The 23,198-nt window shown below is 41.9% G+C and overlaps 1 protein-coding gene across 1 annotated transcript in view; it reads left to right on the plus strand.

The window, feature by feature from the left end:
- ADAP1 (ArfGAP with dual PH domains 1) overlaps nt 1-23,198 on the plus strand; it is a 304,117-nt gene that overhangs the window by 92,845 nt on the left and 188,074 nt on the right. The gene's annotated exons all lie outside the window — the stretch shown is intronic.

A 23,198-nucleotide genomic window follows, 5' to 3' on the forward strand; every position in this document is an offset into this window, starting at 1 on the left:
AGGTTGGATGGTAAACGTTGGTGGACAGCCATTTTTAGGTCTCTCCCGAGATGCTCAATTGGGTTTAAGTCAGGGCTCTGGCTGGGCCATTCAAGAACAGTCACGGAGTTGTTGTGAAGCCACTCCTTCGTTATTTTAGCTGTGTGCTTAGGGTCATTGTCTTGTTGGAAGGTAAACCTTCGGCCTAGTCTGAGGTCCAGAGCACTCTGGAGAAGGTTTTTGTCCAGGATATCCCTGTACTTGGCCGCATTCATTTTTCCCTCGATTGCAACCAGTCGCCCTGTCCCTGCAGCTGAAAAACACCCCCACAGCATGATGCTGCCACCACCATGCTTCACTGTTGGGACTGTATTGGACAGGTGATGAGTAGTGCCTGGTTTTTTCCACACATACCGCTTAGAATTAAGGCCAAAAAGTTCTATTTTGGTCTCATCAGACCAGAGAATCTTATTTCTCACCATCTTGGAGTCCTTCAGGTGTTTTTTAGCAAACTCCATGCGGGCTTTCATGTGTCTTACACTGAGGAGAGGCTTCCGTCAGGCCACCCTGCCATAAAGCCCCGACTGGTGGAGGGCTGCAGTGATGGTTGACTTTCTACAACTTTGTCCCATCTCCTGACTGCATCTCTGGAGCTCAGCCACAGTGATCTTTGGGTTCTTCTTTACCTCTCTCACCAAGGCTCTTCTCCCCCGATAGCTCAGTTTTGCCGGACGGCCAGCTCTAGGAAGGGTTCTGGTCGTCCCAAACGTCTTCCATTTGAGGATTATGGAGGCCACTGTGCTCTTAGGAACCTTGTGTGCAGCAGAAATCTTTTTGTAACCTTGGCTAGATCTGTGCCTTGCCACAATTCTGTCTCTGAGCTCTTCAGGCAGTTCCTTTGACCTCATGATTCTCATTTGCTCTGACGTGCATTGTGATCTGGAAGGTCTTATATAGACAGGTGTGTGGCTTTCCTAATCAAGTCCAATCAGTATAATCAAACACAGCTGGACTCAAATGAAGGTGTAGAACCATCTCAAGGATGATCAGAAGAAATGGAAAGCACCTGAGTTAAATATATGAGTGTCACAGCAAAGGGTCTGAATACTTAGGACCATGTGATATTTCAGTTTTTCTTTTTTAATAAATCTGCAACAATGTCAACAATTCTGTGTTTTTCTGTCAGTATGGGGTGCTATGTGTACATTCATGAGGAAGATGAACTTAAATGATTTTAGCAAATGGCTGCAATATAACAAAGAGTGAAAAATTTAAGGGGGTCTGAATACTTTCCGTACCCACTGTATATATATATAAATTTAAATATATACAGTATCTCACAAAAGTGAGTACACCCCTTACATTTTTGTAAATCTTTTATTATGTCTTTTTATGTGACAACAATGAAGAAATTACACTTTGCTACAATGTAATGTAGTGAGTGTACAGCTTGTAGAACAGTGAAAATTTGCTGTCCCCTCAAAATAACGCAACACACAGCCATTAATGTCTAAACTGATGACAACAAAAGTGAGCACACCTCGAAGTGAAATTGTCCAAATTGGGCCCAAAGTGTCAATATTTTGTGGGGCCACCATTATTTTCCAGCACTGCCTTAACCCTCTTGGGCATGGAGTTTACCAGAGCTTCACAGGTTGCCACTGGAGTCCTCTTCCACTCCTCCATGACGACATCACAGAGCTGGTGGATGTTAGAGACCTTGCGCTCCTCCACCTTCCGTTTGAGGATGCCCCACAGATTCTCAATAGGGTTTAGGTCTGGAGACATGCTTGGTCAATCAGTCACCTTTACCCTCAGCTTCTTTAGCAAGGCAGTGGCCGTCTTGGAGGTGTGTTTGGCGTCATTATGTTGGAATACTGCCCTGCAGCCCAGTCTCCGAAGAGAGGGGATCATGCTCCACAGTATGCTTCACAGTATATGTTGGCATTCATGGTTCCTTAATGAACTTTAGCTCCCCAGTCCAGGCAGCACTCATGCAGCCCCAGACCATGACACTCCCACCACCATGTTTGTCTGTAAGCAAAGCACACTTGTCTTTATACTCCTCACCTGGTTGCCACCACACACGCTTGACACCATCTCAACCAAATACGTTTATCTTGGCCTCATCAGACCACAGGACATGGTTCCAGTAGTCCATGTCCTTAGTCTGCTTGTCTTCAGCAAACTGTTTGTGGGCTTTTTTGTGCATCATCTTTAGAAGAGGCTTCCTTCTGGGATGACAGCCATGCAGACCAATTTGATGCAGTGTGCGCCGTATAGTCTGAGCACTGACAGGCTGACCCCCCCACCCCTTCAACCTCTGCTGCAATGCTGGCAGCAATCATATCTCAGCATATTTCCCAAAGATATGACACTGAGCACGTGCACTCAACTTCTTTGGTCTACCATGGCGAGCCCTGTTTTGAGTGGAACCTGTCCTGTTAAACCGCTGTATGGTTTTGGCAACCGTGCTGCAGCTCCATTTTAGGGTCTTGGCAATCTTCTTATAGCCTAGGCCATCTTTTTGTAAAGCAACAATTCTTTTTTTCAGATCCTCAGAGAGTTCTTTTGCCATGAGGTTCCATGTTGAACTTCCAGTGACCAGTAGGAGAGAGTGAGAGCGATAATGCCAAATTTAACACAACTGCTCCCCATTCACACCTGAGACCATGTAACACTAACGAGTCACATGACATCGGGGAGAGAAAATGGCTCATTGGGCCCAATTTTGGCATTTTCACTTAGGGGTGTACTCACTTTTGTTGCCAGTGGTTTAGACAATAATGGCTGTGTGTTGCGTTATTTTGAGGGGACAGCAAATTTACACTGTTATACAAGATCTGGAAAGTTCTGTGGAGTGTGGAGCTGAGCCGGGCTCAGGATGCTGGTGAAGGAGTACCAGATCTGTATGCCGCTATCAGTGGATGAGATCCTACACTGTGTGGACATCCGTTTGAGGTGAATAATAGCGACACCTTTCATATGCCTTGGAAACTTACCTGATCAAGTTCTGTAGGATTTTCCATTAATTTGGAGGCCCCCTGGTTCTGGTAAGTGCCAATTCTTCCTTTGATTAGTGTCGATGATCACACTTATTAAGGATCGGGGAAGATCATCCTATTCATGCATGCTGGGGTTTGTGGTGCTTCTCTGCATGGAATCTGTTGATTTTTTTCATCACATTTATACGTATATTTTTTTTGCTCAATTTTTAATGGACATTTCACGGAAATTACATATGCACTTTATGATCATGGTTCATCAATAATTTCTTTTGGACATTCATAAATTCTTCACATGAGTTTTGCACTTTATAATCATGTTTATCAATTTGCTAGCGCTGCACTTTATTTATATATTTTGTATTAGGTTTATCTATTGACCTGTGATAGCTGCTATTCCACTTTTGTTCATTCTTTATAGCTATTTTTTATAGTCACTATTTATTGAGCGCAGGTTTATTTGATTTTTTGGATTATACAAGCTGTACACTCGCTATTTTACATTGTAGCAAAGTGTTATTTCTTCAGAGCCGGTTCACATTAGCGCGACACGACTCCTTACTACTTCGGGGGTGACTTGTGCATTACATTGCACCACGACTTCGGAGCGACTTGGACTTCACATAATGGAAGTCTATGCAAGTCGCTCCGAGGTCGCCCCGAAATAGTACAGGACCCTTTTTCTAAGTCGGAGCGACTTGTGTCGCTCCTATTAGAATGGCTCCTGTAGCGGTCAATGGACCGCGAGGGAGCGCGACTTGTCAGGCTGACAAGTCGCCTGACAAGTCATGCTAATGTGAACCGGCTCTTAGTGTTGTCAAATGAAAATAGAGTAACGCAGTGCTGAATCGCAAAATATGGCCTGGTCATTAAGGGGGTAAAATCTTCCGGGCTGAAGTGGTTAAAGGAAGGTCCTATCCAATGGTTCTACTGGCAGGATGTGTCCTGTAATGACGCAGCCCATCTATTTGCCATTAAAGTAGAAGTTAGGTCATTTTAACCAAGAGACTGTCAGGCAACTAGCCTTTTCATGAATACAGCAATAGTAGCCCTTGCCTATCTCTCTGACAGGTTTCCTTTAATACTCAGAGCAGGTAGAAGATCATATATTCACATTTAGAGGGTTGAGATGGTTCTACCTAATGTTCTACATGGGTAGTAAATGGGCTGTTTCCTTTATCGAGCAGCCCAGCATGTATTTTGAAGACTCTAATTATTCACAACGCAGAGGGATGTTTAGCGTGTCGATGATGTTATCTTGTTTGACCATTTGATTTATTCTTTTCAGGCAAGTGGTTCTTAGCAGGAGTAATTTCTTATCCAAACGCATTATCACAGGAAACTGCTGGTGAATACTGTGCTCCGCTATAGGAGTGAATTGCCTGCAGGCTCAGAATATCACTGTATCACTTTTATTTCTTGGATTCTATTGACTTTTATGTCCGTAGGACAATTTCACGTGTTTACTTGAGATGAATCGCCGTATTTTATAATCTTAATGCTCAGGGATCCATCATCCTTTCTGCTTGATAGAGTCAAGATCCTGACATTATACATTGATAATGGCAGATTCCTGCACATCTATCTTTCCAGAGATCTTGTGAAGGATGCTGGTTATGTACTTCACACCTTCCCAAGCATTTGAAGGGGATCTTAACCCAAGCACTATTTGTGTCTGAAATGGCAACATAAACAAATTCTACCACCATTATAGTACAAACCTTTCTGAGAAAATAAAAAATCTTGTTGGCAGACGTGTAGATATTTGCATGTTTCTCAGCATGTCTTGGTTGAGCTGATCTGAGCCAGAGAAGAAAATCTTGGCTTTCAGAATGCAGAGGGAGAGTTTGCTCCAATTCAGGAGCTGTGCTGTCTGAAATGATGTAATGGAGGAGGTGGGTGTAGACCCATAAGTGTCGGTTCACACTGCAGCGGCACGACTTCGGGGGCGACCTGTGAAGTCGCGTGCACCACGACTTCAGCGCGACTTGCACGGTCTTCATAAAATGAATGTCTATGCAAGTTGCTCCAGGTCGCCCCAAAGTAGTACAGGACCCTTTTTCTAAGTTGGAGCGACTTGTGTCACTCCTATTAGAACGGTTCCTGTACCGAACAATGGGAGCGCGACGGACCGTGACTTGTCAGGCTGACAAGTCGCGGTCCAAGTCGTAGCAGTGTGAATGGGCTCTTAGGGTTGATTTACTAAAGGCAAATAGACTGTGCACTTTGCAAAGTCCAGTTGCTCCAGAGTTTAGTAAATGAGGTAAAGCTTCACTTTGTAAAGAGCACCCAATCACATGCAAGGAAAATGCATTTTTGCTTGAACATGATTGGATAATGGAGGTCAGTGGAGCTTCTGCTCATTTACTAAGCTCTGGAGCAACTGCACTTGTAGAATGCAACTGCACTTTGCAAAAGTGCACAGTCTATTTATTTGCCTTTAGTAAATCAACCCCACAGATGAAAAGGGTGTCCGATACTAGTTTCTCTTGTGTTCGAAGTTTTATTTGGCTTTATAATACTATTTTAATTCCTTCAGTTTTTTAAACAATATCAGTCGTTTAAACTGTTGTTTTAAAGAAACTCGAGGCAATTCCACTAATGTCTATTTAGTGCATAAATATATTACATTAATTATAAGGTAAAACGTTATAAAAGCTGTATAATTACCAGAAGTATTTTAATCCAGGCAAAACTTTTTTCATTCACAATTTTATTGTTTTACGATAATTACAAAAGCATAATACTATATATATATATATATATATATATATATATATATATATATATATATATATATATATATTTATTGTTCTCCACACATTGCCAATACGTATTAAAAAGAACAGGAGTACTGAGGGGTGTATGTATCAAACATTCACTGTGTGGATGTCTTGGGCTACATTTACATGGGTGTGCAGGGACACATAGCTTGCTGCTTTCAGTCCACGATGGACTCAAAACAGAATGGGAGAACAAGCAGAATATATTTGGCAGGTTGTATACATGAATATCTGTTGAAGGTGTAGAGGTAGTAGGCAGCTGTGCTGAATTGGTATTAAAGTTTTTTTGTTTTTTTTTTTTTTCAAAATAAGAGAGCAGGTAAGTAAAATGAAAGAAGGAGAAGTGAGAAGGAAGAAAGTAAGAAGATGAACTTAGGCTTAAAAGCAAATAAGATAAAAGTGACAGTTGCTTAGTGGTTAACATTCTTGCCTTCCAACACTGAGGTCCTACCTGAATGGAGTTTGCATGTTCTGCTTGAACTTGCCTAGTTTAACTCCCACACTCCAAATGTGTGCTAGTAGGATAACCATAGCCATCACGTGGTACAGGGCCAATCACAACAGGCCTTTACCCCAATCTATGATCCATAGTTTGCACAACCAGAACAGGACGTATAGATACGTCCTCCCAGAACAAGGAAGCTCCCATCCGGCCACTATACATACAGGGCCAGACGGGAACTTTCTTGTTCTGTGAGGACATACCTATATGACCTCCTGTGTTGGTCACGCAGCGGAACAAATTGGGGTATAGGGGTTAAACCTCCTGTACTTCCTGGCCAGTGAAAATGGCATTCCTGCTGGTAGCCACATACCAGTAGGCTAGCCCTGCTTGGCATGTAGGAGTGGGAACTGCTATAGGTGGCACAACACTAAGTGATATTCCCTGAACACTCGTAAAGAGGCGACCATTACAGTATACTGGTTTTGATACAATTGGTTTATTTCTGTGATATACAAAACACAATTTCAAGTACATAAGCAGTCTAAACAGTAAAAGAGTCTCGCATACGTGGTATCCCAATACTTGGGAGGAGTAGCAGAATGAGTTTTTTGAGTCAAATTCTTATTATGTCCATGTTCTGTGTGAAAAATGTCTTTAAAACCTACAAGTTTGTGTAAAAAAAAAATATATATTTTCACATTTTCCATAAACTTAAGTCAAAAGACTCATCATGCCTCTTAAAAAAATAACTTGGGGTGTTTACTCTCCAAAATGTGGTAATTTTGTGGGTGTTTCTACTGCCCTGGTGCTCCAGGGCCTCCAAATATGTGAAAGACATTAAATGCTTAATTTATGCCCCTAGAAAGCCTTAAAGTGGATGTAAACTCTCACATATACCTAGTGAAGTGAACAGCCTCAGATGATACTCAGGGATGAAATAAATCTCCCTACATAATTTTTACATGCATATGTGCTGTCTTCAGCTTTATATATTCTTTAGACAGTGCACATGGTTTTAGAGATATTCTCTTCCTGTTCAGCACTGGAAGTGGATTCATGGCATACAGCCAAGACAGCTGATTGGAGGAAAGGCACACACCCCCACTCCACATAGGCTAAGGAAGGAAGGAATGTGCAGAGCTGTGCTGTGATAAGACAAGCTCTCTGATAATCTATTTTAGCAACCTCCTGTGACACCAATTTCAGGCGGGTTTTATCTTGGTTGATGGAGAACTTGTCAGAAGTTCTTATTTTAATAACAGAGCAATAAAACAGCAGAAAGACATGGGACTTAGTACTTTGGAGAGAGATAAGAAAACACTACAGATCTATGTGCTTAGGTCAAATTTCATGAATCAGGTTTACATCAACTTTAAGGGACTACTTACACTTTGGGCCCCTTTGTGTGGATAGGCTGTCTCGCAGACATGGTATCCCCATACCCTGGAACCCCATATTCAGGAAAAGTAGAATGTGTTTTGGGGTGTAATTCTATATGTCACGTACCTGACTGGGGGCTGAGGTGACGAGAGGGCTCATCTTGCGGCTGAGTATCCCTGAAGGTGGTGACAGAGAGTGCTATACCCAAAGATGCATGGGGTGCCTGCAGGTGAAGCTGCCTGATGGAACCGGATGTGAGCACACCCCGGGTAGAGAAGGTGGTTACAGCCAATGGTTCTCTGGAGGTTCTGGCAGATCTTGACAGATGCGTAAGCAGGAGCAGTGTCAGAAGCCAGGCCGGGGGACTAACACAGCAAGTCAGGCAGGAGCAGAGGCAGGTAGCATAGTAGAGATCAAGCCGGGGTCAAAACACGGGATGTCAATCTGGAATAGGCAGGAGCAGGTTCATGAAGCAAGCCGGGTTCAGAGCCAGGAGAGAAGCCAGAGCAGGTCAGGGGTAAGTTGGGTCAGTAACGAATAATCAGACAGAATCACAAGGCACAGTATACAAAATGGATGATAATCCAGCAATTTATGATAGCCACTGATGTCCTTAAGCACTTAAGCCCCGGAGGATTTGGCTGCTGAAAGACCAGGGGGTATTTTGCAATTCGGCACTGCGTGACTTTAACGGACAATTGCGCGGTCGTGCGACGCTGTACCTAAACGAATTTGATGTCCTTTTTTTCCCACAAACAGAGCTTTCTTTTGGTGGTATTTGATCACCTGTGCGATTTTTTGATCATGCGCTATAAACAAAAAAATAGCGTCAATTTTGCAAAAATAACAATATTTTTCACATTTTTTTATATGAAATTCCCCCCAGAAAAATGTAAAAATCAAATTTTTTTTAACATTTTCAGCCAATTTGTTTTATGCTACATATGTTTGGTAAAAAAAATCTCAAAAAGCGTATTTTGATTGGTTTGCGCAAAAGTTATCGCGTTTACTAACAAAGGGAAAGATTTTTGTCATTTTTGTTGTTTTTTTTTTTTTAACGCGTAATGGCGGCGATCTGTGATTTTTTTTTTTTGCGGTACTGCGACATTGCGGCGGACAGATCGGACCCTTGACTGACATTTTTGACACTTTTGGGGTTACCAGCGACATTTCTACAGTAATCAGTGCTATACATATGCACTGTTACTGTAAAATTACACTGGCAGTGAAGGGGTTAACTTTATTTGGGAGGGAGGGGCTGTGTGTGTCCCTAGGGGCGTGATTCTAACTGTGATTGGCTGTGGCTTGAGCTGTAGGAACAATGATCAACGGTCCTACATAGTAGAACCATATGATCATTGTTTCTACACAGGGGAGAATGACAGGCGGCTTGTTTACACTAGCCGCCTGCCTTTCTCCCTCTCCCCCGACGATCGCTGAGTGACTGGCGGACATCGGGTCCGCCGGTCACACGCGTGGGGGGGTCCGTGACCGCGCGGGGGCGCGCCGCCGGCGGCCGCGCGCTCGCTCCCCAAAGCCTAGTGACGTATATATATACGTCACTCTGCCTGTGAGGGGCTGACCGCCGCAGTATATGTACTTGCGGCGGTCGGCAAGGGGTTAAATAGGCCAGTGAACACTGGCAATTAGCACGCTTTACGTACGCCGGTGCTCCGTCAGGTATGGCGATTCGCCATTGCGTGCCTTTCGCTAATGTGCATGCGCAAATTAGAGCAGGCATATTGGCCATTGACATATTTTCCAGTTCTTCCCTGACACTACGTATGCCCAGGCTGTCTGTTAAAAATATGTTCCTTATTGACAACTTTGTGTAAAAATAAATTTTCATTTTCCTTCCACATTTTCCAAAAACTTGTGGCAAAAAATATTTCGAAGGGTTTTCACACTTGGTGCGATTTGCCTGGTCCGAACCCGAGTTCGATTGCTCCCCCCTCCCCCTGCCCCCGATGGACTGTGTTCACATTTGATTTTTCTATCCGAACCACGGTACACTTTCACTCATCAAGCTGCAGCCGGCGCATACTCATGTTGCTTGGCAACTGCTGTAAACAAGAAGGTGCCAAAATTGATAGAATTGCTTGCTTTGGTACGATTGCGTTCTCATCAGAACCAAACCGTACTGGAGTTCACATGAACCGTACTCCAGACCACCCTTTTTAAGTGGTACGGTTCGCGGGTGCGTCTCAAACAATGATATAAAATAAATTTTGGTACATGTTACAACTGGAAACTGGATAATTGTCATTAAAAGAGTAATAGCGCTGAAATCTGAAAAACGACCTGGGCAGGAAGGTTTACTGGTCTTGAAGTGGTTAATTGGCACCTGTCTAAATTGGCTGTAGTATCTGTATGTATTTGAGATAGGTACCTTATATTGTAAGCTATATTAAGGGCAGGGACTGATGTGAATGTACAATATGTAAAAGCGCTGCGTAAATGGTTAGTGCTATATAAATATCTATAATAAATTAACTATTTGATCACTAATAGATCCAAAGATTTGCTGTACAAATAGAAAAAGCAGATAAAAAGATAGACATTATAAAATCTGCAGCAGAGATTCAGGCACTTTACTCCAACTCCAGCTCTGATGCCTATTTATACCATCTCCCAGTAATGGAAGCCTACAGTTTTTTTTTTTGGTTTTTAAAAGATTAGCACTAATGAGTAAAGTGGCAAAATTGGGATCAGTCGTCATATTGGGGGACTTCAATTATCCCGACATTGACTGGGACGAGGGGACTGCACACTCACAGAAGGCCCGCCTATTCACGGAAACCTTACAGGATAATTACATGTCACAGTTGGTGGATTCTCCGACTAGAGAAAATGCAGTCCTGGATCTATTGATCACTAATGACCCAGACCTAATCTCGCAGGTAGGAGTCCAGGACAATCTGGGCTCTAGCGATCACAGGATGATCACATTTAGTATAAATAACAATATAACAAGGCAAGTGGGGAACATAAGAACCCTAAACTTCAGAAGGGCAAACTTTCCAAAATTGTACTCATTGATGGAAAGGGTAAACTGGGACCAAACCCTGGGATCCCTGACCACAGAGGAAAAATGGGAATGCTTTAGGAACATATTAGGCAAAGGCATCTTGCAGTGCATTCCTATGGGAAATAAATTTAGAAGAGACAAAGCCAAACCTGGCTGGCTAAACCGTAGCGTCAAAAAACTTATTAGGGGAAAAAAATTGGCCTTCAAGAAGTATAAATCAGAGGGCACAGTATCGGCTTTCGAGCAATACAAGGAGGCAAATAAGAAAAGTAAACAAGAAATCAAGATGGCTAAAATCAACTTTGAGAGACAAATAGCGGAGGATAGTAAAAAAAACCCAAAGAAATTCTTTAAATATATCAACAGCAAAAAAACTAGGGCAGAGCATATTGCACACATAATTAACAATGATGGGAGGATGGTTACAGAGGACACTGAAAAAGCAACCGTGCTGAATGCTTTTTTCTCGTCAGTCTTTACACAGGAAACGGAGGGGTACACTGACCATGACTGTTTGGTTAGTAGTAATGCACAGGACTTGCCACTATGGCTAACAGAGGGTGAAATCAGGGAAAGGCTGGATAAACTCAACACAAACAAATCACCAGGCCCGGATGGCGTACATCCGAGAGTACTCAAGGAACTCAGTAAGGTTATATCCAGACCACTGTTCCTGATCTTTGCTGACAGTATTAGGACAGGAGATGTACCAGGGGATTGGAAGAAAGCTAACGTGATTCCGATATTCAAAAAGGGCCAGAGGCATATCCCGGGAAATTATAGGCCTGTCAGTTTGACATCAATAGTATGTAAACTTCTGGAGGGGATGATAAGGGACTATATCGTAGAGTTTGCTAAAGACAACAACATCATCCGCAGTAATCAGCACGGGTTTACAAATGGGCGTTCTTGTCAAACCAATCTATTAACATTTTACGAGGAGGTGAGCTGTGAGCTAGATAGGGGGAGACCAGTGGATGTGGTGTACTTGGATTTCGCTAAGGCGTTTGATACAGTTCCCCACAAGCGCTTAATTTATAAAATAAGATCTGCAGGTATCGACAGCAGGGTTTGCTCTTGGATACGGAATTGGCTTAAAGGGCGTGTCCAAAGAGTGGTAATAAACAGCGCATACTCAGACTGGTCTGAGGTAGTAAGCGGGGTGCCCCAGGGCTCAGTCCTGGGACCAACCTTGTTCAATTTATTCATAAACAACATTGAGGTCGGGATCAGTAGTTCGATATCAGTTTTTGCAGATGACACAAAATTGGCCAGAGCAATAACTGCACAGCATGAAGCAGATATCCTACAGAATGACCTGGACAAAATTACAGAGTGGGCACGGACATGGCAAATGAGGTTTAACGTGGAGAAGTGTAAGGTTTTGCACTTGGGGACTAAAAACATAAAAGCACAATACACGTTAGGAGGGGAACCCTTGGGGGAATCAAAAATGGAGAAGGATCTGGGAGTCTTGGTTGATGATAGATTAGGCAACAGCATGCAATGTCAAGCGGCAGCTGCCAAAGCCAGCAGAATATTGGCATGCATAAAGAAAGGGATGTATTCCAGAGATAAGACTATAATCCTTCCACTTTATAAAACTCTGGTCCGCCCGCATCTGGAGTATTCTGTCCAGTTCTGGTCGCCAGTCCTCAGGAGGGATGTGTTGGAGCTGGAGAGAGTCCAGAGAAGGGCAACTAAACTAATTAGGGGATTGGAGGACCTTGACTATGAAGAGCGTCTACAATCGCTCGATTTATTCTCCCTGGAGAAGAGACGTCTGAGGGGGGACATGATAGCAATTTATAAATATCTTAATGGGGATCCCAGCTTAGAAAAAAAGCTGTTCATTCGAAGGGATTGCATGAGGACTCGAGGGCATACAATGCGATTAGAGGAGAAGCGTTTTAACCTCAGGCAACGTGGGGGGTTCTTTACTGTTAGGGCTACAAGATTGTGGAATTCTCTACCACAAGAGGTGGTTTCTGCGGGTAGTATGGTGGCTTTCAAAAGACTCTTAGACTTACATCTCAAGGATCAGAACATTCAGGGGTATGTGAGATGATTACAGCCACACACACCTACACAGGTTGAACTGGATGGACTATTGTCTTTATTCAACCTCACCTACTATGTAACTATGTAACTATTGCGTACAGTATGTACATTTTTTTGTACAGAGCAGGAGTAAATTATCATTTTCCAGAATTAATGTGTAAAGATTTACTCCTTATAAACTGTTTCTATCAAGAAACATCAAACAATCCATTTATCAGCTGCAGGCTTCAGTATTAAAGTACGACATCTACAAAATAATCTGTGATGTTCTACTTAGGATGCTAATTGGTAAATATATAATGACCTGTTTGAAGGTATTAATTCTGTTTGTAGTTTTTATGATGCCTCCAAGCTTCTAGTTCATCCTCTGATGATTAAGTACCAATTTTGAGTGACATCTTTTTGTAAGGACACAGTACAGCAGATAAGTGACTATTTATTGATTAAAGCAGTACTGTAGTTATCTTTCTATGTTTTACGAACGTAAGCTTAGCATAAAGGTTTTTTTTTTTCTGTTCAGCTAAAGGGCTAAACAGAAAAAAAACGAAAAGATTACTCCTATCCACACAAGCAAGGGGGATGGAGGAATTCCCACTCTTCAACACCCCCTCTCCCCTGACACCCCCCCCCCCATATCAGGGCATTGTATTCTGACAGCTGCTCCTGATGCTGTCAGAATACACTGATCGGTGGCTGCCGCTAATCGGCAAAAGTCTTCCAGTGTGTCTGTCTGAAGGAAGTCAATCTAACGGTTTTGTATACCTGCTTCACCCATAATGTTCTCTGGTTCCTGCCACCAGACTTGTGTCAGTACTGTGTCCTGTACAGAAGTAGAGATCAGCAGGAGAAACCACAGAGTGCAGCAGGGGTTGAAGCGGAACTAAAATCTCTATACTTTCCTGTCCAATGGTCCTGGGCCAGCATCTTCTGAGTGCTGGTCATTAGGCCTCTTCATTGGCCGAAGGAGATGAAATCACTCCTGCGCATGCGACTCGGAGACTGGCCTGACACTGTACGCTGAGCTATGCATGCGCAGCTCAGTTTATACTGCCGAAAGAGATGGCTAACAGGCAAGTAGAGGCATTTTACTACAGAAGAGACGGTGCATGTTCCTGCTGGCAGTTTTTTACAGCAGGACTTTAGTTCCCTTGTAAGGTATCCAACACATGGAGAAGTGTGTGTCAAATCTGAAGATCTTTCAGGTGGCTTTGCTAAGCAGCAGAGAAAAGATTCTACAAATGGGTGCCAGGACAAGTGTGAGATTTCTTTTTTACCTGGAGCTTTTTTATTTACTTTTCTTTCAGCCACAGGGTAGCTTTAAATTCTTTCAGGGGCACCATCTTTATAGAGTAAGTATGAACTCTCTATGTCTGTATAAGTTTCCTTCTACAACTGAAAAACATCTTTCAATTGAATTTAGTAAAGAAAAAAAGATCCTTGAATGAATGATAAATGCAAGTAGTATAAATACTCAAATCAGTTTTTTTTTATGAATAGCCTCTTATAATACCCTACTTAACCATAAAGAGAAACCAGAGACCATCCCCTATGGTCACCAGGAAAACGGGAGAGAATGAACTATCTCGGTACCCATACAATGGGGAAAATAATCATTTGATCCTCTACAGATGTTGTAAGTTTGCCCACTTAAAAGAAATGAAGGGTCTATAATTTTTATCATAGGTGTATAGTAAATGATAAAGACACAATATCTACCAAAAATCAAAGAAAAAACACATGATACAAGTGTTCTAAATTGAGTTGCAGTTCAGTGAGTAAAAAAAGTATTTGATCCCCAAGCAAAACATGACTTAGTACTTTGTGGAGAAACCCTTGTTGGCAAGCACAGATGTAAGACATTTCTTGTAGTTGGTTACCAGGTTTGCACACATCTCAGGAGGGATTTTGGTCCACTCTACAGATCTACTCCAAGTTTCAGCTCCCTCCATACATTTCAGCTCCCTCCATACATTTTCTATCTAGGATTAAGGTCTGGAGACTGGCTAGGCCACTCTATGACCTTAATGTGCTTCTTCTTGAGTCACTCCTTTGTTGCCTTGGCAGTATGTTTTGGGTGATTGTCCTGCTGAAAGACCCATTCATGACCCATCTTCAGTGTTCTGGCTGAGGGAAGAAGGATCTCATCCAAGATTTTAAAATACTTTGCCTCATCCATTGGCCCCTCAATGCGGCAAGGTGGGTCTGTACCTTTAGCAGAGAAACAGCCCCAAAGCATAATGTTTCCACCTCTGTGCTTGACTGTATGGATGGTGTTCTTAGGGTCATAGTCAGCATTTTTCTTCCTCCAAACACGGCGAATCCCCCCAGTCATGTCAGTGAACATCTAAATGATTCAGAGAAGGATTGGGAAGGATTGTGAAAAAGTGCTGTGGTCAGATGAAACCAAAATTGAGCTCTTTGGCAATAACTCGACTCGCCTTGTTTGGGGGAAGAAAAATGCTTATTATGACCCTAAGAACACCATCCCTACAGTCAAGCAGGGAGGTGCAAGCATGATGTTTTTGGGCTATTTCTGTGCTACAGGTACTGGCCGCCTTTGCTGCATTGGGGAGCTGATGGCCATGTATTGTAAACTCTTGGATGAGAACCTTCTTTCCTCAGCTAAAAACACTAAAGATGGGTCGTGGATGGGTCTTTCTGCATTACAATGACCCAAAACATACTGCCAAGGCAACAAATGAGTAGCTCAAGAAGAAGCACATTAGGGTTATGGAGTGGCTTAGTCAGTCTCCAGATTTTAATCCTATAGAACATTTAGCTGAAACTTCGAGTTGCAACTACATACATACTGTCTTACCTCTGTGCTTGCCAACAAGGGTTTCACCACCAAGTACTAAGTCATGTTTTGCTTGGGAATCAAATACTTATTTTATTCACTGAACTGCAAGTTAATTTATAGCATTTGTTTTATGTGTTTTTTTTCTGCATTTTTGTTTGGTATTCTGTCTTTATCATTTAAAATATACCTATGATAAAAAATTATAGACCCTTAATTTCTTTATAAGCGGGCAAACTTTCCCCGCTTATATTCGTGTTGTGTCTGGAACCCCTATTGTGCAGAATTCGGAGTTCTCCGGATATAGCGGGAATCCAAAGCGGGGGGGAACAACACAAGGTGGCCGCGTTTGCGGATGACCTGCTGTTTTTTGCTACTAACCCTTCTCTTTCATTACCAAATATTCTAGACGCCCTGAAAACATACAGTGGGTTCTCTAATTATAAAATTAATGTAACTAAATCAGCGGCACTCAACATATCGTTATCTGACCAAGAAGAGAGAGCACTTCGAACAGCGTTCCCGTTTCAATGGGCCTCAGATACGCTGAAATACTTAGGGATACAGTTAACGGCAGATCCCGCGGATCTCTATAGAAAGAATTACCTTCCGCTTGTAGGAAAGATTAAAACAGATCTTAGAATATGGCAGCTGTTGGCAGTGACGTGGTTTGGGCGCTGTAGCGTTATTAAAATGAATGTGTTACCCCGTATTTTGTATTTAATGCAGACAATTCCAATAGCAGTTCCAAAAGAATTCTTTCAATTAATCAAGGGCATACTCCGCGCCTATATTTGGGCAAACAAATCCCCGAGAATTAAGATGCAGACGTTGGCCTTACCCAAAGTAAGAGGTGGGATGGGATTACCAGATATTCTGAGATATTACAGGGCGGTCCATATAGTAAGGGTGGTAGACTGGCATGGCACTGCAATAAATTTACCAAACGATGGGTGGATTTAGAGAATGAGGAAACAGGTCAGCTAACCCCCCCAGCCCCATGGTCGGTGTTCGAATCAAAAGACGCTATTCTCAAATATCCTACAGTGGGAGCGACTATAAAAGAAACTAAGAGAATTCAGTCGCATTGGAGGGTAGCCCCGGGTATATCTCCGATGACACCGATCTTGGGGAACCCGGATTTTCCCCCGGGGTGTATAAATGCCAGACTCCGTAGGTGGGCTCAGAATGGTAAAAGGCGCCTATGTGACATATGGCAAAATGGGCCTATGCCCTCCCTAAAAGAACTTAGGACAGGTGCAGGAGAATCGCTAGATTATTTCAGCCTTTATCAGTTGTATAATTATATTAGATCAGTTCGGCAGAAAGGGTATGCACCACGAGAGCTAACGGATCTGGAAAATATGTGTAGAACAGGTAACGCGACGGGCCATTTGATCTCAAGGTTCTATACACAATTGTCAGAAGATGAGGGAGACCAACAATTGCCGTTTATCCAAAAATGGGAGCAGGAGTTAAACACTGTGTGGTCAAAAGAGCAGATAAATAAGATCCTGAGATTAGTTCACCAATCGTCACTAGATTGTAAGATCCAAGAGACAGGTTATAAAATTCTAACCAGATGGTATAGAGTCCCATCACTATTACACAGAATAAAAGAGGCGGTCTCAGGAAAATGCTGGTGGTGTGGATTGGAGGATGGAAATATGGTACATATTTTTTGGGGATGTAAAAGAGTGTGGCCATTTTGGAATAAGATAGCAGTGGCTATAAAACATATAGCCAACGTGGATATACTAGAGGACCCCGCGTTGTGCTTGCTGCATTTGACAGGAAGCTCAGTGCGGAGCTACAGGAAGTCCCTGACTCTGCGTCTGTTGAATGCAGCAAGGGCATGCATACCTATTTTCTGGAAACAGACAGTGATCCCAACTTACGAGTTGTGGTGTGGGAAGGTCAACGAGATTTTTAAGATGGAAGAACTGTCCGCCATATTGGGAAATTCAGAGGATCAAGTTAAGTTGAGATGGAGACCCTGGGTGCAATACTTGGAAGACAATTCTTCTTGAAGGGAGTTTAAGAGAGGGTCACCCTGGGCAGAGCCTGGTCCAGGCTGCGGTGGGATGGTCCCCATACCCCTTCTGGCGTACGGTAATATAGTATGGAATACATCTTCATACGAAGAAATGTTGGGAATGAGTGCATAAAAGTATAAAAACTTTCTTTTTTTTTTTTTCTGTGTTTTTTTTTTTTTTTTTGGTTTAATTGGGGGGAGGAGGGAGGGGGAGGTAAGGGGGTGGGGTTTGGTCAGATCATGACAATGTTTGTTTGAAATGTATGTATATATAAAAAATCACCAATAAAGATATAAATAAAAAAAAAAAAGGTGTGCACAGTGCTGTCAAACTAATGCCAATAAAGTCCTTATTGATGGAGAGTACAGTGAGTGGTGGTCTCATCAATGTACTCATGCTCTTTTATTGCTTTGTTACAAGGTGGGGGAGGGGGGGGTCAGTGACCAACCTAAATTACTCAACCACAGCTGACATAAGGGAAGAGATGACACAGGTCTGCTGTCTGGTCCTATTACAATAATGACATTTCTTTTACATGGTTTCTTTACCACCATCATTCCTTAAATTTATATATACAGGGAAAAATGTTGTAGTCTGGCCAAAGATAGATCGAAATTCTGTCAGTTCAGCAGGAACCGGCTGAATTTCAATCCATCTATGGCTGTTCCTTTTCGTGACTATACGAATACTATTTGAACCCAGAAACACACCTCCCTTCTTTGCTGTGATCTTGGAATCAGAGTCATCTAGAAGTTAAGGAGATTGGAAACTGTTAGCTCAAATCTCGTCAGGAGGCAATTAAAAGATGATATACGGCCCTTCAGTGGCTAACCCCCCCTAGATAGTGAATTTCCCCTCATCCAGCCGGGAGTTGTGACGACACATAGCACTCAAACTTAGCGCAGACACAACTGATTTTATTGCAAGTTTCGCTCATATTTAAGGCACGTTTAACATGTCGTCTAAATGCAAAATATCCAACTGTCTGGTGTCCAGGGATGAATGAGTGTCAGTCTGGCTCGTTACTATGTAAATGCAAGGGCCCACACTCCATCACAGAATGGGCATAAACTGAAATATATATGAAATATAATAAGGCATGTTAATACAATCTTTCAACCCAACCTTTGATCCCAACTTTATTCATAACGGTGGGATCACTTAGAGTCCCTCCTGGGATATATGTCCAACTATGAATGAGCTGGACATTCTTGACATACCTGGGTTGTGTTCTTGTATAAGTGCATGCCATATTATTGGTAACTGATTTGCACAAAACAGGTGACATTATATTCTAAAGTGTATGTAGGCTGGTGACTTGGTTGTGTGCACATAGGGATATAACTTCTTAGAATTCTATCAAATCAAAAACAGACATGTTCAATGGGGAGGGTCATAGCTTGCAAGAATCCATGGCCTGAAAAATCCAACTCCATATTATTGCAATAAAGTCATTACAAATAGACCATGGCAGCACATACCACCTGTTGACTATGGCATGTGATTTTTCAACATGTCCTAAAGCCTTTGACAGGAAAGGGCAAAAATAAACCCCCACATTCAATGGGAGGAAAAAATTCCCTTTCGACCCTCGTCATCAGAGCGGTCAGACTAAGTCCCTGGCGGTTACAACGTAAAACATTGTCCTTTGTGTCCAATAGGCTTGACTTCGACTGTAATGTCTCGTGTCTCTCTCTTTTCCTGGGGTGAGGAAGGGCAAAATGAGGAGAGGTTCTCCGGGTGGTGAGCACATGTTGCAAGTAACCAGACAGTGGCTACTAGTGCTCAGCTTGCTACAAAGCGTACCACTGTTGCACGAATGCAAAGTCTTGCAGGAGTAGGGGTGTCCGTTGGCATTGTACCAATGCGTCTGTCTAGATCCAGCTGGAATTTGTCTGGTGCTCGTCACAATCTCCATTCATTCGTCTGGTGCTCGTCACAATCTCCGGTCTGCAGTCGTGGGGTCCAGAGGTGGGGCTTCCTTCAGTCGCGATGCGTGGATCCAAACCGGGGAGTCGTCTGTCAATACCGCTGTTCTGGTCACAGCTTGAACTGTCGCAGGAGGTCCGTAGGGTGGGTCTAGCGACGTCAGCTTATGGAGGGGGGCCTTCACCAGGACTCTGTCTCCAGGCTTGAATGGGTGGGTTAGTGCACCTGTTGGCAAAGGAAACGAGAGCAAAATATCACCATAATCACTGTTTAATTTTTTCAATTAATTCTGCCACATATTCCTCTTGCAAAATCTCTAGATATGAGAATAAATGGACTCATGGGGTTGGGACGGGTCTGGAGTCATTCTGACTTCAGCAAGAATAGCAGGTAAGTACAGAGACAAGAATACAAGTTTTACAAGAATGGCAGGAGTATATTGCGGCACTGGGCTTCTGGCCTACAGGCAGGCAGCAAAAATAAATGCTATTAAAAACTACTCGCAGCACTGGGGTTTAGGACCTACAGGAAGGCAGGTAATTTTAAGACAGGAAGGATACCTAATGGCACTGTTTTGGGAGAACACAGCATGTCTACGCATGCAACAATGGTGAGGGCCCTTGGAGGGGTTGAACTGCCTTGTATTTCTCCAAAGGTGGAGATGGGTTGGCTTGCAGTCCTCTGACTCACCCAAGCAGGCAGCTACCTAGAACTGAGAATCCCTTGCATGGCTAAGATGCTGTGATCACTGAACAGCAGGGAGTGAAATTCAAGCTGTCTTGTGTACATGGACACATAGAGACACACAAAACAGCTAGAAGTAAGTACTCATGCAAACATAAATTTATAAGAGATTGCACAGTTTGCTCAGTGACACCAAGCAGGAAACGGAAAACAAATAGCCTTGGAGACACAGGATCTGACTTCAAGGACCATTTATATGCAAAGCCTGGGCAATGAGTCACCTTTAGAATGAAAAGAGATGGCTTGGCAACTAATTGAATTCACCGCAGGAGGTTACCTTTAAAATTTTAAATCTTTAACAATATCAAAGTAGTAACATATCAAAGTAGTAATGCTGGCATAAATTCATTATAATTCTTAGCATACTATCAACAAGTCATCCAATTCCATCCTATTTTTTTTTTTTTTTTTTAAGACCAATATACTAAAAGAAAACTTTATAAGAAATGCTTAATTATCTAAAGCATAGCACCTCATTAATGCCAGAGCTCATATATGTCAAATTAGAACACATCAAATATCTAACGCCCATAAAAATAGTCTAATCAATCAGAAAAAAAAAACAATTTGTAAACAATACTCCCATAAGGTTGAGTTGTCGTTGAAGGCTGTGATTGTTCATTCTGAAAGTCTCAAATTAAACTTATCTGAGGAATAAGCATCAAGAAAGGTTTAGTAACAAAACATTTTACTTTTCCTCCTAAAAATAAACCAACGGTTAGAGGAATTTAGCATACAGTAAGCATGTCAAACATTTTCCTTCCTAACAGTGCACTTCTCTAATACCAAAATTTGTTGACGTCAAATTAATTATTACCACGTGGATTTCTATATATTTTTTTTATATTATGGTATACCATAAACTTAAAGAAAAAAATTATTATTGTTCACCATGGTTAAAAAATGAGCAGCTCAAAAATAAACATTAGTAATTTCACATTTGGATACAAGAACCCATACGTCACCATCACCATTCTTCTCACCCATTTGGAACATCCTTCAAAGCAGTTTTTTTTTTTTTTTTTCTACAAAAGCAACACTGATGGTTAATTTGTATGACAATACAACTGTTTACAGTTCCTTTTGCAGTTACCGGTGTCACAGACAGGAGAGGGGGATGGGGGGTTTGTTTGCTAAAAAGGCACCAGAAAATATATATTTTTTTTTTTTTAAAAAGTCAGTGATAAAGAAAGAAAAGTCGGTGACACAAAACCTTAATGATAAAAGTTCAAAATTGCTTACGATTTTTAAGAATAGAAATACAATTTTAGTCCTTAAGGTCACACTTTACACACCAAATATATATTTCCTTGCTTCTAAAAGCTGCCATGACCAGCATAGTATGGATTTGTTACCTTTTTCGTGGCAAAATCACATCACTTTAAAACATAAGTAATAAACACAAAACAAATTATTATGCAACCAGTATTCATTCAGTGTTATGAAATGCTTTGCTGATACAGCACTCCTAGGAACAGTATTAAAACGAACACAACATAACGATTCATGGATCTCACACACTTCTAAGGTTGCCCATACACGATACAATTTTCATACAATTTTTTCTAAACGGAAATTTCATTATTTTCTCTGTATTCTCCTTACCTTGAGAATTTCCCATTATCTAAGCTCAGAATACAAAGTGAGATCAGCTGAGTTTGAAGGTTTATATATATATATATATATATATATATATATATATATATATATATATATATATAGGGATGGTGAGGTCAGTATTTAGACTTTATTGGAAAACCTAGTTTCCCAACTTATGTGGTTTCCTGCGACTCTCTAATCGGATTTATATACATCCAACTTATGGTTTTCTGTTAACTATCCTTGGTGGGCAAGTGTATACCTTCAAGCTCAGCTTAATATCACATACAATCTCCACATACATCTATACAATGGCATGCAATCTTATATCGACTAAAAATACACTATACAGCAAATATACAAGTTTTAGAGGGAGAATTCACTATCACACACAGTACTGCTTCGTAAACGGGTTCCAGACCCTGGGATATCAGACCCCATCTTATCTTCAGGGCTTCAGGCCCTGGAGTATCAGACCCCATCTTATCTTTGGGAATATCAGATTCCCGGTAGGTGCTAAAATTAGCGGTTAACTGGGTACCGTTTATCTGCTCTGACAGTATAGGGTAGTAATAATAATAATAAAAAATATAATTACTTACCCCATACTGTGTTTTGGCAGATCCAACTTTCTGACACCAAACTGTTAGCTCAAATCTCGTCAGGAGGCAATTAAAAGATGATATACGGCCCTTCAGTGGCTAACCCCCCCTAAATAGTGAATTTCCCCTCATCCAGCCGGGAGTTGTGACGACACATAGCACTCAAACTTAGCGCAGACACAACTGATTTTATTGCATGTTTCGCTCATATTTAAGGCACGTTTTGAGCGGGAAAGACTGCTCCAAACTGGTTTACAATTCATCAGTCAAATTAACAATAGCACATATCTCACAGAACAGTACATGAAAGGGCTTTTGTTTTCGCTATGCATCTGTGTCAATATGAGGTGTTCTTGTATCTGAATCTGTGTTTTGTGGTACGAGTCGCTCTGTCTGTATTCAGTTGTCATGTGTTAATGCAAGCAATTGTCAAATGTGTTTAGGTGGTGTCAGTAATTTCCATGCGCAGACTTAACCCTGTCAAGTGTCCAAATGAATGAATGAAAAGGTGTTTAACATGTCGTCTAAATGCAAAATATCCAACTGTCTGGTGTCCAGGGTGGATGAATAATTTTCAGGCTGGCTCGTTACTATGTAAATACAAGGGCCCACACTCCATCACAGAATGGGCATAAACTGAAATATATATGAAATATAATAAGGCATGTTAATACAATCTTTCAGAAACTATAGCAAACTAGGCGGGGGGGGGGGGGGGCAGCCAGGTGCAGATAATAAAAGCCAGGGTTAAAATGTCTTACTTTTAGCAGGTATACTAGGTAATCACATTTTAATGTTTAGATTGAAGTG

Source organism: Pelophylax lessonae (genome assembly GCF_965119305.1).
Source record: "Pelophylax lessonae genome assembly, chromosome: 6".
Lineage (NCBI taxonomy): Eukaryota > Metazoa > Chordata > Amphibia > Anura > Ranidae > Pelophylax > Pelophylax lessonae.